Source organism: Bufo bufo, chromosome 1, assembly GCF_905171765.1.
Source record: "Bufo bufo chromosome 1, aBufBuf1.1, whole genome shotgun sequence".
Taxonomy (NCBI): Eukaryota; Metazoa; Chordata; class Amphibia; order Anura; family Bufonidae; genus Bufo; species Bufo bufo.
Genome location: NC_053389.1, coordinates 263,921,425 through 263,936,203, shown reverse-complemented (window position 1 = coordinate 263,936,203; position 14,779 = coordinate 263,921,425). Strand labels below are relative to the sequence as shown.

Here is a 14,779-nt window from a genome sequence, read left to right as displayed (position 1 = left end):
CTTCTGCTTAGATATAGAATTACATGATAAAAAATCTTGCTGCATAAAGCCACGACTGTGTGGAGCCACGGAGCTTACTGCGTACTTTTCACCTCCTTCCTGACATTCACCATACATGTACGGCGCTGCAAGCAAGCAGTTCCCGCAGAACTGCCCAGCCCATACATGTATACACTGTGTACAGAATTATTAGGCAAATGAGTATTTTGACCACATCATCCTCTTTATGCATGTTGTCTTACTCCAAGCTGTATAGGCTCGAAAGCCTACTACCAATTAAGCATATTAGGTGATGTGCATCTCTGTAATGAGAAGGGGTGTGGTCTAATGACATCAACACCCTATATTAGGTGTGCATAATTATTAGGCAACTTCCTTTCCTTTGGCAAAATGGGTCAAAAGAAGGACTTGACAGGCTCAGAAAAGTCAAAAATAGTGAGATATCTTGCAGAGGGATGCAGCACTCTTAAAATTGCAAAGCTTCTGAAGCGTGATCATCGAACAATCAAGCGTTTCATTCAAAATAGTCAACAGGGTCGCAAGAAGCGTGTGGAAAAACCAAGGCGCAAAATAACTGCCCATGAACTGAGAAAAGTCAAGCGTGCAGCTGCCAAGATGCCACTTGCCACCAGTTTGGCCATATTTCAGAGCTGCAACATCACTGGAGTGCCCAAAAGCACAAGGTGTGCAATACTCAGAGACATGGCCAAGGTAAGAAAGGCTGAAAGACGACCACCACTGAACAAGACACACAAGCTGAAACGTCAAGACTGGGCCAAGAAATATCTCAAGACTGATTTTTCTAAGGTTTTATGGACTGATGAAATAAGAGTGAGTCTTGATGGGCCAGATGGATGGGCCCGTGGCTGGATTGGTAAAGGGCAGAGAGCTCCAGTCCGACTCAGACGCCAGCAAGGTGGAGGTGGAGTACTGGTTTGGGCTGGTATCATCAAAGATGAGCTTGTGGGGCCTTTTCGGGTTGAGGATGGAGTCAAGCTCAACTCCCAGTCCTACTGCCAGTTTCTGGAAGACACCTTCTTCAAGCAGTAGTACAGGAAGAAGTCTGCATCCTTCAAGAAAAACATGATTTTCATGCAGGACAATGCTCCATCACACGCGTCCAAGTACTCCACAGCGTGGCTGGCAAGAAAGGGTATAAAAGAAGAAAATCTAATGACATGGCCTCCTTGTTCACCTGATCTGAACCCCATTGAGAACCTGTGGTCCATCATCAAATGTGAGATTTACAAGGAGGGAAAACAGTACACCTCTCTGAACAGTGTCTGGGAGGCTGTGGTTGCTGCTGCACGCAATGTTGATGGTGAACAGATCAAAACACTGACAGAATCCATGGATGGCAGGCTTTTGAGTGTCCTTGCAAAGAAAGGTGGCTATATTGGTCACTGATTTGTTTTTGTTTTGTTTTTGAATGTCAGAAATGTATATTTGTGAATGTTGAGATGTTATATTGGTTTCACTGGTAAAAATAAATAATTGAAATGGGTATATATTTGTTTTTTGTTAAGTTGCCTAATAATTATGCACAGTAATAGTCACCTGCACACACAGATATCCCCCTAAAATAGCTAAAACTAAAAACAAACTAAAAACTACTTCCAAAAATATTCAGCTTTGATATTAATGAGTTTTTTGGGTTCATTGAGAACATGGTTGTTGTTCAATAATAAAATTAATCCTCAAAAATACAACTTGCCTAATAATTCTGCACTCCCTGTAGTATGGTGATCAGGCACAGGAGCCTTGCGATCACTGCAGGGCCTTGGCTGTTACTAAAACTCTGATCCCAGTCACACCTATGTAGTTTACAGAGTCAGGGTGCTTCCTCTGTATCCCACTGGCCCGCAGGGGTGGCAACATTAAAGGGGAAATGTATTAGGCCCTGCCAACGGCAAGGTCTACTAGGCATACTGTCAGTGTGACTGGTATAATATATTAAAATATGGAGTATTTTAATGCATTATATCAGCAATCAAGACATCAGAAGTTCAAGTCCCCTGGTGGGACTAAAATGTTTCCAAAACCAGGAGGCATAGCATAATAAGAAGAGGGTTGTCAAAAGCTGGGCACAACTTCTGGGTAGTGAAATGGCATATCTGTTTTCATTTGCAATCATCAGCTATTAATTTCTGCAAAATATTTGTGTGGTCAAAATGCTCATTCCACCACTTTTGTCAGCCGATACTGTATAAATCACCAAGCTAGACTTCAAATGCACATGGCACTCTCCCTTCTGAATCCTGCAATATTCTACCACATACCTAGATAAATTCCTCGAGGGATAAATCGCTAGATAAATTCCTTGGGTTTTTTAGGGGTATTTCTTAGTAACATCTATAAGATGCTCATATAGGATATTTCCATATACTGCAGAATCAGGGTAAGGCTACATGCACACGACCGTGCCATTTTTTTGTGGTCAGTAAACTGCGCATCCGCAAAAAATGGAAGCTGCCCGTGTGCCTTCCGCAATTAGAGGAACGAAACACGCGGCCCATTGTAGAAATGCCTATTCTTGTCCGCAAAACGGACAAGAATAGGACATGCTATATTTTTTTTGCGGGGCCACGGAATGGTGCAACGGATGCGGACAGCACACAGAGTGCTGTCCGCATCTTTTGCGGCCCCATTAAAGTCAATGGGTCCGCACCCAAGCCGCAAAACATGCGGCTCGAATGCGGACCACAAAAACGGTCGTGTGCATGAGGCCTAATACATATTTTTGGTAAATTTGGAATAAAAATAAAAAAACACAAACTTAAAAAATGTACCGCTAACATGATATAATATGTCACAAAAAGCAATCTCAGAAATACTTGGATAGGCAAAATCATTCCAAAGATCTTGGAAATAAAGAGACATATCTCAAATTTGGAAAATGAAGCTCTCAGAAAGGGGTCAGGGGTGTCACTAGAAATGACTGGGCCCCGTAGCAGATTTTCGAACTGCCCCCCCCCCCTACATTAACAACTACAGTACTTCCCCGCAACCCTCTCCTCCAGTAGATTTACTTTTTATTAGAACCTTTTCGGGGTATATACGGTATATGATTTTTTTTGATCACTTCTTTGTTCAATATTTTTTGAGGGACAAAATAACCAAAAAAATCTAATTGCTTATTTGTATGCATTCAACATTCACTGCACATGATAAATATTATAATATTTTAATAGTTGGGACATTTTTGGACACAGTGATACCTATTATGATTATTTTTTTATTGTCTTATTGGAGACTTTTAAAGACTTTGTACATTTTTTTAAATGTAATGCTTAGTCCACTTAGGGGACCTGTACATGTGATCTTCTGATTGCTTATACTATAGACTGCAATAGTATACTATTGCAGTCTATGGGAGTTTTACTTACAGCCTGTCTAGCCATGGCATGACTTAACCACCTCAGCTCCCCTAGCTTAAACCCCCTTAATGACCAGACCACTTTTTACAATTCTGCACTACACTACTTTCACGGTTTATTGCTCGGTCATACAACTTACCACCCAAATGAATTTTACCTCCTTTTCTTCTCACTAATAGAGCTTTCATTTGGTGGTATTTCATTGCTGCTGACATTTTTTTATATTAATCGAAATTTACCGAAATCTTTGCAAAAAATGACATTTTTTACTTTCGGTTGTAAAATTTTTCAAATAAAACTACATTTCTATATAAAATTTTCTCTAAGTTTATTGTTCTACATGTCTTTGATTAAAAAAAAATGCAATAAGTGTATATTTATTGGTTTGGGTAAAAGTTATAGCGTTTACAAACTATGGTACAAAAATGTGAATTTCCATATTTTGAAGCAGCTCTGACTTTCTGAGCACCTGTCATGTTTCCTGAGGTTCTACAATGCCCAGACAGTAAAAACACCCCACAAATGACCCCATTTCGGAAAGTAGACACCCTAAGGTATTCGCTGATGGGCATAGTGAGTTCATAGAAGTTTTTATTTTTTGTCACAAGTTAGCGGAAAATGATTATTTTTTTTATTTTATTTTTTTTCTTACAAAGTCTCATATTCCACTAACTTGTGACAAAAAATAAAAACTTCCATGAACTCACTATGCCCATCACAAAATACCTTGGGGTGTCTTCTTTCCAAAATGGGGTCACTTGCATTTTAGGGGACCTAAAGCGTGAGAAGAAGTCTGGAATCCAAATGCCTAAAAAATGCCCTGTGAAATCCTTAAAATATCGAAATATCTCTGTAAAATATAGAAATATCTCTGTAAATTGACAACTTTGTATAAAAAAATGGGAAAAGTTGACTTTTAGAGAGATATTTCTTTCACCCAGCATGGGTATATGTAAAAATACACCCCAAAACACATTGCCCTACTTCTTCTGAGTACGGCGATACCACATGTGTGACACTTTTTTTTTTTCTCTTACAAAGTCTCATATTCTACTAACTTGTGACAAAAAATAAAATTTTACATGAACTCGCCATGCCCCTCACGAAATACCTTGGGGTGTCTTCTTTCCAAAATGGGGTATTTATACTGCCCTGGCATTTTAGGGGCCCTAAAGCGTGAGAAGAAGTCTGGAATATAAATGTCTAAAAATTTTTACGCATTTGGATTCCGTGAGGGATATGGTGAGTTCATGTGAGATTTTATTTTTTTGTCACAAGTTAGTGGCATATGAGACTTTGTAAGAAAAAAAAAAAAAAATTAATTAATTTTCGCTAACTTAAATCTTCTATGAACTCGCCATACCCCTCAAAAGTGATCTTTATAGCGCCGCAACGATTTTACGGTGTTTTTGCAGTGATCAGAAGAAAAAAAAATTCTGTCACTGCGGTGGGGCGGACTGAACGCAAGTGAGCGCACAAAATCAGGCCTGATCAGGCGAACACTGTGTTTTTTGTAGAGCCTATAGAACATGTCCTATTCTTGTCCGCAATTGCGGAAAAGAAAAGGCATTTTCTATATAGTTCTGGCAAAGTGCGGAAAGCACATTGCCGGTGTCCGTGTTTTGCGGATCCGCGGTGTCTGTGTTTTGCGGATCCGTGGATCCGCAAAACACATACGGACGTCTGAATGGAGCCTTACAGGGGGGTGATCAATGACAGGGGGGTGATCAGGGAGTCTATATGGGGTGATCACCCCCCTGTCATTGATCACCCCCTGTAAGGCTCCATTCAGACGTCCGTATGTGTTTTGCGGATCCGCGGTGTCTGTGTTTTACGGATCCGTGGATCCGCAAAACACATACGGACGTCTGAATGGAGCCTTACAGGGGGGTGATCAATGACAGGGGGGTGATAAGGGAGTCTGTATGGGGTGATCACCCCCCTGTAAGGCTCCATTCAGACATCCGTATGTGTTTTGCGAATCCGCGGATCCGTTGATCCGTAAAACACATACGGACGTCTGAATAGAGCCTTACAGGGGGGTGATCAATGACAGGGGGGTGATCAGGGAGTCTATATGGGGTGATCACCCCCCTGTCATTGATCACCCCCCTGTAAGGCTCCATTCAGACGTCCGTATGTGTTTTGCGGATCTGCGGATCCGCAAAACACATACGGATGTCTGAATGGAGCCTTACAGGGGGCTGATCAATGACAGGGGGGTGATAAGGGAGTCTGTATGGGGTGATCACCCCCCTGTAGGGCTCCATTCAGACATCCGTATGTGTTTTGCGGATCCGCGGATCCGTAAAACACATACGGACGTCTGAATGGAGCCTTACAGGGGGGTGATAAATGACAGGGGGGTGATCAGGGAGTCTATATGGGGTGATCACCCCCCTGTCATTGATCACCCCCCTGTAAGGCTCCATTCAGACGTCCGTATGTGTTTTGCGGATCTGCGGATCCGCGGATCCGCAAAACACATACGGACGTCTGAATAGAGCCTTACAGGGGGGTGATCAATGACAGGGGGGTGATCAGGGAGTCTATATGGGGTGATCACCCCCCTGTCATTGATCACCCCCCTGTAATGCTCCATTCAGACGTCCGTATGTGTTTTGCGGATCCACGAATCCGATCCGCAAAACACATACGGACGTCTGAATGGAGCCTTACAGGGGGGTGATCAATGACAGGGGGGTGATCAGGGAGTCTATATGGGGTGATCAGGGGTCAATAAGTGACGGGGGGGGGGAGTGTAGTGTAGTGGTGTTTGGTGCTACTTTACAGAGCTGCCTGTGTCCTCTGGTGATCGATCCAAGCAAAAGGAACCACCAGAGGACCAGGTAGCAGGTATATTAGACGCTGTTATCAAAACAGCGTCTAATATACCTTTTTGGGGTTAAAATAAATCACATCTACAGCCTGCCAGCGAACGATTGCCGCTGGCAGGCTGCAGATCCACTCGTTTACCTTCAGTTCCTGTGAACACGCGTTCCTGTGTGCGCACGTTCACAAGAAATCTCGCCTCTCGCGAGATGAAGCGCCGGCGCGTCCAGGAGGAATAACAGGGCCGCCGCCAGGACGCAATCCTGCGTATGGCGGTCCTGGGGTGGTTAAAGGGAACCTGTCACCAGTTTTATGGTGTCCTAACTAAGGGCAACATAAATAAGTGACTGATTCTCTTAGCAAAATGCTGGGTCACTTTCTTTAATTGACCCAGTCAATCTGCCAACATCAAATATCCACATGACAGGTTCCCTTTAAGGGGCAGTTTACTTAGACAGGCCTGGGAGCCTCCACAAGGCCCCAGGCTGTCATAGCAACTGATCAGAGCCCTGTGATCTGAGGACAGAGGAAGCCTGCCTCACTCTTTCTAACCTCTTAGATGCCGCAGTTGTTATTGAATGCAGCATGTGAGGGGTTAAATGACCCCACAGATGCAGTGATAGCACCCCAAAGCTCTGCAGCACTTTGGTAGGCAGGATTTATGAGCCTATACACAGTCCAGTAGACCTCCCCTCCTGTCCTACTCCACTCCTTAACTTACACCGATCTACAAAACAAGCCAGTGATTGTGACACACTTATACAAAAATGTCAGTCCTCCTCAGACTCAGGGGACGCAAACTCCCCAGTCTGTACTCAGCCTGCAGTGAATCACTTGTCTCCACAGGAGGACTGAGTGTTGCCGTTCCAGCTTCCAGTGGGAAACTGTTTTCTGCACAGGGGTAACAATAGGTAAAGAACATCGTAGAGCTGGCCAATGACAAGACATTCTTTTCCAGTGCTCAAAGTCCTCACTGGCCATGACATGTGTTAGTTACTATGACTCCTCTGTCCAGTGCAGAGTTATATAAGTACTCCAGCACTGAACGGAGGAGTCATACTGTAGTATGCTGGCAGGGCCAGACTGGGACTGAGAAACAGCCTTGGTACACAAAGTCCCATCATCACACATACATATGTCTCAATCATATTGAAAAATAGCGGCATGCAATGTGTGCTTTGGCAAATACGTACTCATGTAGCAGGAATACCATTTTTGGGTATTAAGACATATATACCCCTGATAAAAGACGCTTAGGAGGGCTAAAACATAGGGGGAGATTTATCAAACTGGTGTAAAGTAGAACTGATTTAGTTGCCCATAGCAACCAATCAGATTCCACCTTTCATTTTCCAAAGGAGCACCGAAAAATGAAAGGTGGAATCTGATTGGTTGATATGGGCAACTAAGCCAATTCTACTTTACACCAGTTTGATAAATGACCCCAATAACTGCTTTACTGGCACATTATTATGGATACTAATATGCCGTTGCCGCTACTGGTTTGATATTGTTTTCACTGTGTGACATTTTGTAACTGACACTTTTACATGGGTGTATAATGGCAATTTTATACGGCATGAGCTTTATTATAGCTACTGCTAAATGACATGGGTGGTTGCTATTTTGTGGCTGGCACTAGTTTGTAGTGTCTATATTAAATCTCATGCCATATAGTATTATCTGCCAGTTCCAGTCTTTGCTGTCCTCACCTCCTCCTAAGTGCCACCAGGTCTCGGCTTCCTCCTTACTTCTTTCTTTCTGTCCTGTCTGTTCTTTTGCGCACCTCACTCATGCTCCTAAAGTTTAAAGGGGTATTCCCATCACAGACCACAGACAATGGGGGCATACCGCTAGGATATGCCTCCATTGTCTGATAGGTGCAAGTCCCACCTCTGGGACCCGCACCTACATCGAGAACGGATCCCTGAAAGTTGTGGAGGGTGCACTGCACATGCTCAGTCACCTTCCATTCATTTCTATGGGTCACTATAAAATAGCGCTTGTCCTCCGGCCACCACTCTTCCCGTTCCGTTCTCAGCGTAGGTGCGGGTCTCAGAGGAGGGACCCACACCTATCAGACAATGGGGGCATAAACTAGCAGTTCACAGTATTCCCAATAGAGGGTGCAGTGTCCCAGGGGGTCAGTAGTGTAGCTTTAGGTATGCGGGGCTTTGTAGTGCAGGGCAACCCACTAACCTGGGATTCACTGTCGTCTTCAATCGGGTCAACACTGGAACAGGCAGTTGATAAATGTCGTGACGCCAGTGCCAATTGAACGGTGACACACCGTGTAGTGATAGGTGGAATAATGGAGCAATCCTGATATTGGTATAACAGGTTAACTTTACTGAACAAACTTGAAGTTGGATGAACAGTCAGTGAATACAGTTCCAGAGTTATTCCCCACGTTAACATACAGTTACAGCAGTGGTTCAGGCTTTTACTCACAGTCACAAAAACTAACTTCAAGACAGGCCTCCTAGGATCAGGGATTTCTTCTTACTCTAAATGCAGCAATACCCTTCAGGCAACTATTCTCTCTGCAGGGGTATACTTATTTCTTCTCCTGCTTTTAGTTCCTGGCTGTAGGCAATACCCTCAAGGTCCAGACACCCAAATCCTGGTGATTACCCTTGAGCAACGGTTTGGTAGAGATTTCTTCTCTCCTGATGGCAGGCTCTATCTTTGGAGTACCTCAGGTATAATTAACCTGGAAATCAGGGTGGAAATGATCCTCCACACCAGTAGTGCAATTTCTGCACTCCTTACTGAGTCCTGAATCTCTCAGAACTAACTCTAGAAACTTCCAACTAACTCTCTAGGCTAGGCCCTAGCCTATTTATACTAAACTGGGGGCTCCCTCTGCTGGCTAGAATAAGAATTGCCTGCAGCAGGCCTAACTTTCTTAAAGGGAGATACACATTATAACATAGCAGTGTCGGGTAACCTACCCATATGCTGCACACCCCCAGACTTTAACGTGAGTAAGGCCTCGTACTCACACACACGCCTTCCTGAACCGGCATAAAATGGTACATAATTTAAGCATTACATTATAAATATGATGAATAATTATTTCACACAGAAGATATAACATTTGTAACTCAATGAACAAATGACGCAAGGGAAAGGGGCGTCTTCTTGCTTCTTAGACACGGCCGCTGACCTGGCACAGCGGACTTAAGGTGAACCAGGTTAGTCCATTTTTCTTGGCTGCAGTATAATAAAGAAACTACACAGGGGTTTCCTGCGGGTGTATAACAGGCAAGGGCTCACGTGGAGGAGTCCATTCTTGCGCACAAACGTCAAGCAAGCTATTTCCAGTAGCAACTGCTCGGGAGGAGACACCACCAGCATAGTCAAAGTCCCCTAAACGGACTGGCGGACGTCCCCTGTTCATCCGGGTGGACCTTCTCAACACAGGGGTCTCCTCTTCCCTTAGCATCGAGGTAGAAGAGAGAGGAGCAACAGCAGGGTCTCCATCAGTGGGACCCTGGTCAGGAACAACTGGATCCCCTATAAGGGGGACTGGATCCAGGGCAGCCTGAGCCGGCTCTTCTGGAGGTGAAGATACAGTAGGTGCCGGAGCGGGCACCAACAAATTCAACCATGGTGTCAGGAGCCAATGCATGGGATCAGAGTCATACCTTAGATTACTGACAGCCTGCATAGGATCCTCGGGCTGTATTGATGGCTCTGACACAGGTGATTCAGATCTAGAACTCTCAGCACTGGGTTCTTGCGTCAGACAGAGCTTTAACCGGTTCCTGTGCACAATTTGGGATCCCCTGCCTTCCCGGGTGATCTCATAAGTGTGGGTCCCAACATTTGGGATTGCAGTGACAACATAGGGATTTTGCTCCCATTTACTGTCGAGTTTACTTGTACGGCGGTTATTTTTCAACCACACCATAGCCCCTATTGTCAAGGGTTCTGCATGGGCTGCTTGATCATAGTCTCTCTGCTGTCGGTCTCTAGCATAACCCATACGTTCCTGAACAATGGCTTTGGCCGTATTCAATCGCCTTTGGTGTTCAGCAACCCAGTCGGTATTAGGTAATGGGTTGATGCAATCAGGTACGTGTATGTCCAACGAGTGATCAGCAGGCAATGTCCCTTGGCGCCCAAACATCAAATAAAAAGGGGTATACCCAGTGGAACAATGGATGGTATGATTGTACGTGTACATGAGCTGTGGCAACAGACTGGGCCAATCTCCTCTGGTTTCGGGAGGCACGGCCCTCAGCATCTCTATCAAGGTCTGATTCATTTTTTCACACAATCCGTTACCTTGAGGATGGTAGGCCGTTGTCCGGATCTTCTTACAGTTGTGTAAGCGGCACAGTTCATGGAACAGATGGGACTCAAAAGCAGGTCCTTGATCAGTGAGGATCTTTTCCGGACATCCGTAGGGCAGGAGGAAGTGTTTTCAGAATAGTTTGGCTGTAGTCTTGGCCGTCTGGTCTCTCACAGGCACTGCTACGACAAACTTGGTGAAGTGGTCAATAATAGTCATGGCATAAGCATACCCTGAACAACTAGGCTCCAACTTCACATGGTCGATGGCGACAAGTTCAATAGGACGGGTACTTACAATGGGTCTCAGTGGTGCCCTCTGGTCGTGGTGCTCACTTCGTTTTAAGGCACAGGCTACACACTCCCGACACCACCTCTCAATGTCTTCTCTCATGCCCACCGAAAAAAAACCGCTGGCGGATATTAGCCTCAGTCTTTTGGACCCCAAAATGACCGGATTGATTGTGGTACATCTCCAACACCATACCTGCATCTCGTCGGGGTATGAGAATCTGGTGCACTCTTTCGTTGGATACTGGGTCTAGGCTTCTCCGTAGCAATAGGCCCTTTTGTATGAAGAGCTGATGGCGCTGTCTCCACAGTTTGATGAGCTCTGGATCTGCACTCTTATGCCTAATCCTCTCAGGGGCTCTGCCACTAGTAATAAAATCCAACAACTCACCCAGCACTCTACTTTCAGACTGTAATTTCACCCACCTTTCCTCTTTGGGCTCAGGCCTACTGGAGGGTGAAGGGGCTGCGGCTCTGTCATTGGTAGCTCGAGCCTGATCCTGTTGAGCAAACTTGTTATAGAAGGCCGGCATTTCTACATCTTCCCAAGCATCCCGCCCATCATCAGGAGCTTTCTCTGTGGGAAGCCTGGATAAAGCATCAGCATTGTCATTAGTACTTCCAGCACAGTATTTTACAGAGAAATCATAGTTGGCGAGGCGAGAGGCCCATCTCTGCTCCAAAGCCCCCAATTTGGCTGTATTTAGATGCGCCAGAGGGTTATTGTCGGTGAATGCAATGAATGGGGTGGCGGCCAGATAATCTTTGAATTTCTCCGTCACTGCCCACACTAATGCCAGGAACTCTAATTTGAAGGAACTATAATTCTGGTCATTTTTCTCAGCTCCTTTCAGGGAGCGGCTTGCATAAGCTATCACTCTTTCTTTTCCCTCTTGGATCTGGGCCAACACAGCTCCCAGGCCTCGCTTGCTAGCATCGGTATAAAGATGGAATGGTTTGCTGTAGTCTGGATAACCTAACACAGGAGGCTCGGTCAGTTTCTTTTTTAACAATTGGAACGCTATTTCCCTTTCCTCATTCCACTCAATGGGCACAGGAGTTCTAGGACTTTTCTTGGGTTGCCCCCTCAGGAGTTCCTGGATAGGATCAGCTATTTGAGCAAAATGGGGGATAAAACGTCTATAGTAGCCTGCAAAACCAAGGAAACTCCTCACCTCTTTGACGGTAGTGGGGACCGGCCAATTACGGACAGCCGCTAGCTTATCCGGGTCAGGTTGCACGTCCTCTTCGCTTACTACATGCCCCAGGTATTTTACTGCAGGTTTGAGCAAGTGACACTTGGATGGCTTTACTTTCAAGCCATATTTGATAAGGATTTCAAATACTTCTGCTAAATGTTTCAGATGGTCCTCATATGTTTTTGAGTACACAATGACATCATCTAGATACAGCAGCACTGTTTCGAAGTTTTTGTGACCCAAACACCATTAGTCTCTGGAAAGTCCCTGGGGCATTACACAGCCCAAACGGCATACAATTGAATTCGAACAGGCCCATGGGAGTGGTGAAAGCAGTCTTTTCCCTATCTGCAGGGGCCATGGGTACTTGCCAGTAGCCACTGGTCAAGTCCAATGTGGAGAAATAGGCGGAGGAACCCAGAGCAGTTAGTGACTCCTCAATGCGGGGCAGTGGGTATGCATCTTTGTGGGTTATTTGGTTAATTTTCCTATAATCCACACAGAAACGGATACCACCATCCTTCTTCTTTACAAGGACCAGGGGGGCAGCCCACGGGCTACGGCTGTCCCGGATTACATTAGAGTCTTTCATCTCTTGGATCATTTCTTTTACAGTCTGATATGAAGTAGGCGGTAAGGGTCTGTATCTCTCCTTGATAGGAGGATGAGAGCCAGTAGGTATGGTGTGTTGTATGGCACTAACCTCTCCATAATCAGTAGCATGTTTACTGAAGGCCTGGTGGTGCTCTTTGACAAGCTGTAGGATCCCTTCTTGTTGATGTTGGGGGGTAGTCTCGTCCCCTACATGGAGCTCTTCCCACCAGGGCACTTGTGGCTGGGTCACCGACGGACGTCCACTGACTGCAGCTGGCGGCTTTTCTGTCACTGGAAGACGAATGATGTCTTGGAAGGACACCTGGGAAAGCTGGGCAACACGGCAATGCTTAGTAAGCGCAACAGGATGATCACTCAGGTTAATCAGACGGACAGGTACTTTACCTTGGGAGACGTTCACCAGGCACTTGGCAGCTCTCACATAAGGGTAGTTCTCCATCTGGATTGGTTCCACCAGGGCTGGATAATCTTGGCCTTGGACTCCCAGGATAGCACGACACCATAAAAGAGTTTGAGAATTAGGAGGCAAAGTCACAGGCTTAATATTACGGATCCTGGCAGTACAAATTTCTCCTTTCCCATTAGCAAACCTCTGCTGAGCACTTAACACAGTAATAGTCTTCTGAATCACCCTCTTGGATGCAGAGGAAGCAGTGGGCAAAGTCTGGTGTAATGCGGCAAGTATTTCAGAATAACAGTTTTTGAAGACATTGGTGCCTAGAATGACAGGATGTCCTCCTCTGTCGCCGGCCTGTACTACTATCACCCCCTGTTGAGGCAAGGTTACTTCTCCCACCTGCAGGGTGGGTTCCAAGTATCCATGAATCTTTACCGGTTTGCCATTGCTGGCGATAATCTCCACCCAGGATTCAGCCGGCTGGGTTAACTGGTTGGTGTCCCAGAACTTTTCAAATGCGGGTAGCTGAATGGTAGTGACCTGGGACCCAGTATCTAATAGGGCTTCAAAGGAGACCCCGTTGATCTCTATATTGATTTTAGGATGGGATCCTACATACCGAGGCATCCAACTTGGATCCTTTGGACCTAGTGTTCTACCTCCCGAGGAGCGGTCCTCAGCCTCGAGGGTAGCCCGTTTAACTGCCAGCACGTGGATTCTGTGTGTCCCACCTTTTTACAGTATTTACACACGGGCCGCTTGCGATCTTTGGAACGATCTCTATTACGCCTCCCAGGATCCCTGGGGTGAGTCTCTTGGTATGGAGGTGAGAACGGCTTAGGAGGTGACAGGAACTCTTCCTCTGACATTATGGGTTTTTCCCATTCCTCTATCTTTCTGCACACTCTCTCTAGACTTTTAGTGAGGTGATTTACCTGTTCTGTCAGCATGGCAATAGTATCGGTAGCTGAAGCTTGAACAGCTTGACCGGCCTCAGCCTGGTTAGTGCTAAGCGGTTTTGGCCTGCAGGCTGATGACTCAGGTGGGGTGCTCAACTCAGTAGATACTGCTGACCCCAGAATTCTTATAGCCAGCTCTTTAAAGTCCAGAAAGGTACTGTTAGGGTGCTGGGCTGACAGCATCTTTAATTGGGTCCTTATTTGCTCACTAGACACCGCTGTGATAAATTGTTCCCTCAGGGTCTGGTCCTGATTATCAGCCTCCTTGGGATCTATCTGGATTACAGCCCCCAAAGCCTCCTGAAGTGATAGGGCATAGTCACGGAGGGACTCACCGGACTTCTGTTTCTTGCCAAAGAAGTGCATCTTTATCTCTGAGGCAGTCCTGGTTTCAAAAGTGGCCCTGAGGCGGGTGAATATTTGCTCTAGAGTACTCCGCTCAGCAGCAGGCCAGGATAATACCTCTCTGCGGGCAGCTCCCTCCAGTTGTGCTAGCAGGATTTCCATCTGCTGTTCGGCATTTATGGGGTACAGTTTGAATAATGCCAGCAACTTTTCTTTAAAGTCTCTTAAGGTATGGGTCTCCCCTTTATAGCGGGGGAACCATGGGGCCCCAAAATAGTAAGGCATGGTAAAGGGCATCATGCTGGGGGCTATAGGATGATTAGGAGCCGCAAGCTCTCCCGGGGCCGGCTGCTCGGGAACTCCCGGTTCTGACATGTTAGTTTATTAAGATGTAGCCGCTGGCGACTAAAGGGGCCGGAACAATCCCCTTCCCTCCGGTTACAAGTCCTTACCGGTATCGCCGGG

The 14,779-nt window shown here is 45.8% G+C and overlaps 1 long non-coding RNA gene across 1 annotated transcript in view; it reads left to right on the top strand.

The window, feature by feature from the left end:
* The window catches only part of LOC121006981, a 31,989-nt gene extending 29,581 nt beyond the window's left edge, over window positions 1-2,408 (top strand). The window contains exon 3 of the long non-coding RNA XR_005780388.1: window positions 1,867-2,408. This is a non-coding gene — a long non-coding RNA (uncharacterized LOC121006981). The remainder of the gene's footprint in view (window positions 1-1,866) is intronic.
* Window positions 2,409-14,779: the final 12,371 nt, after the last annotated feature.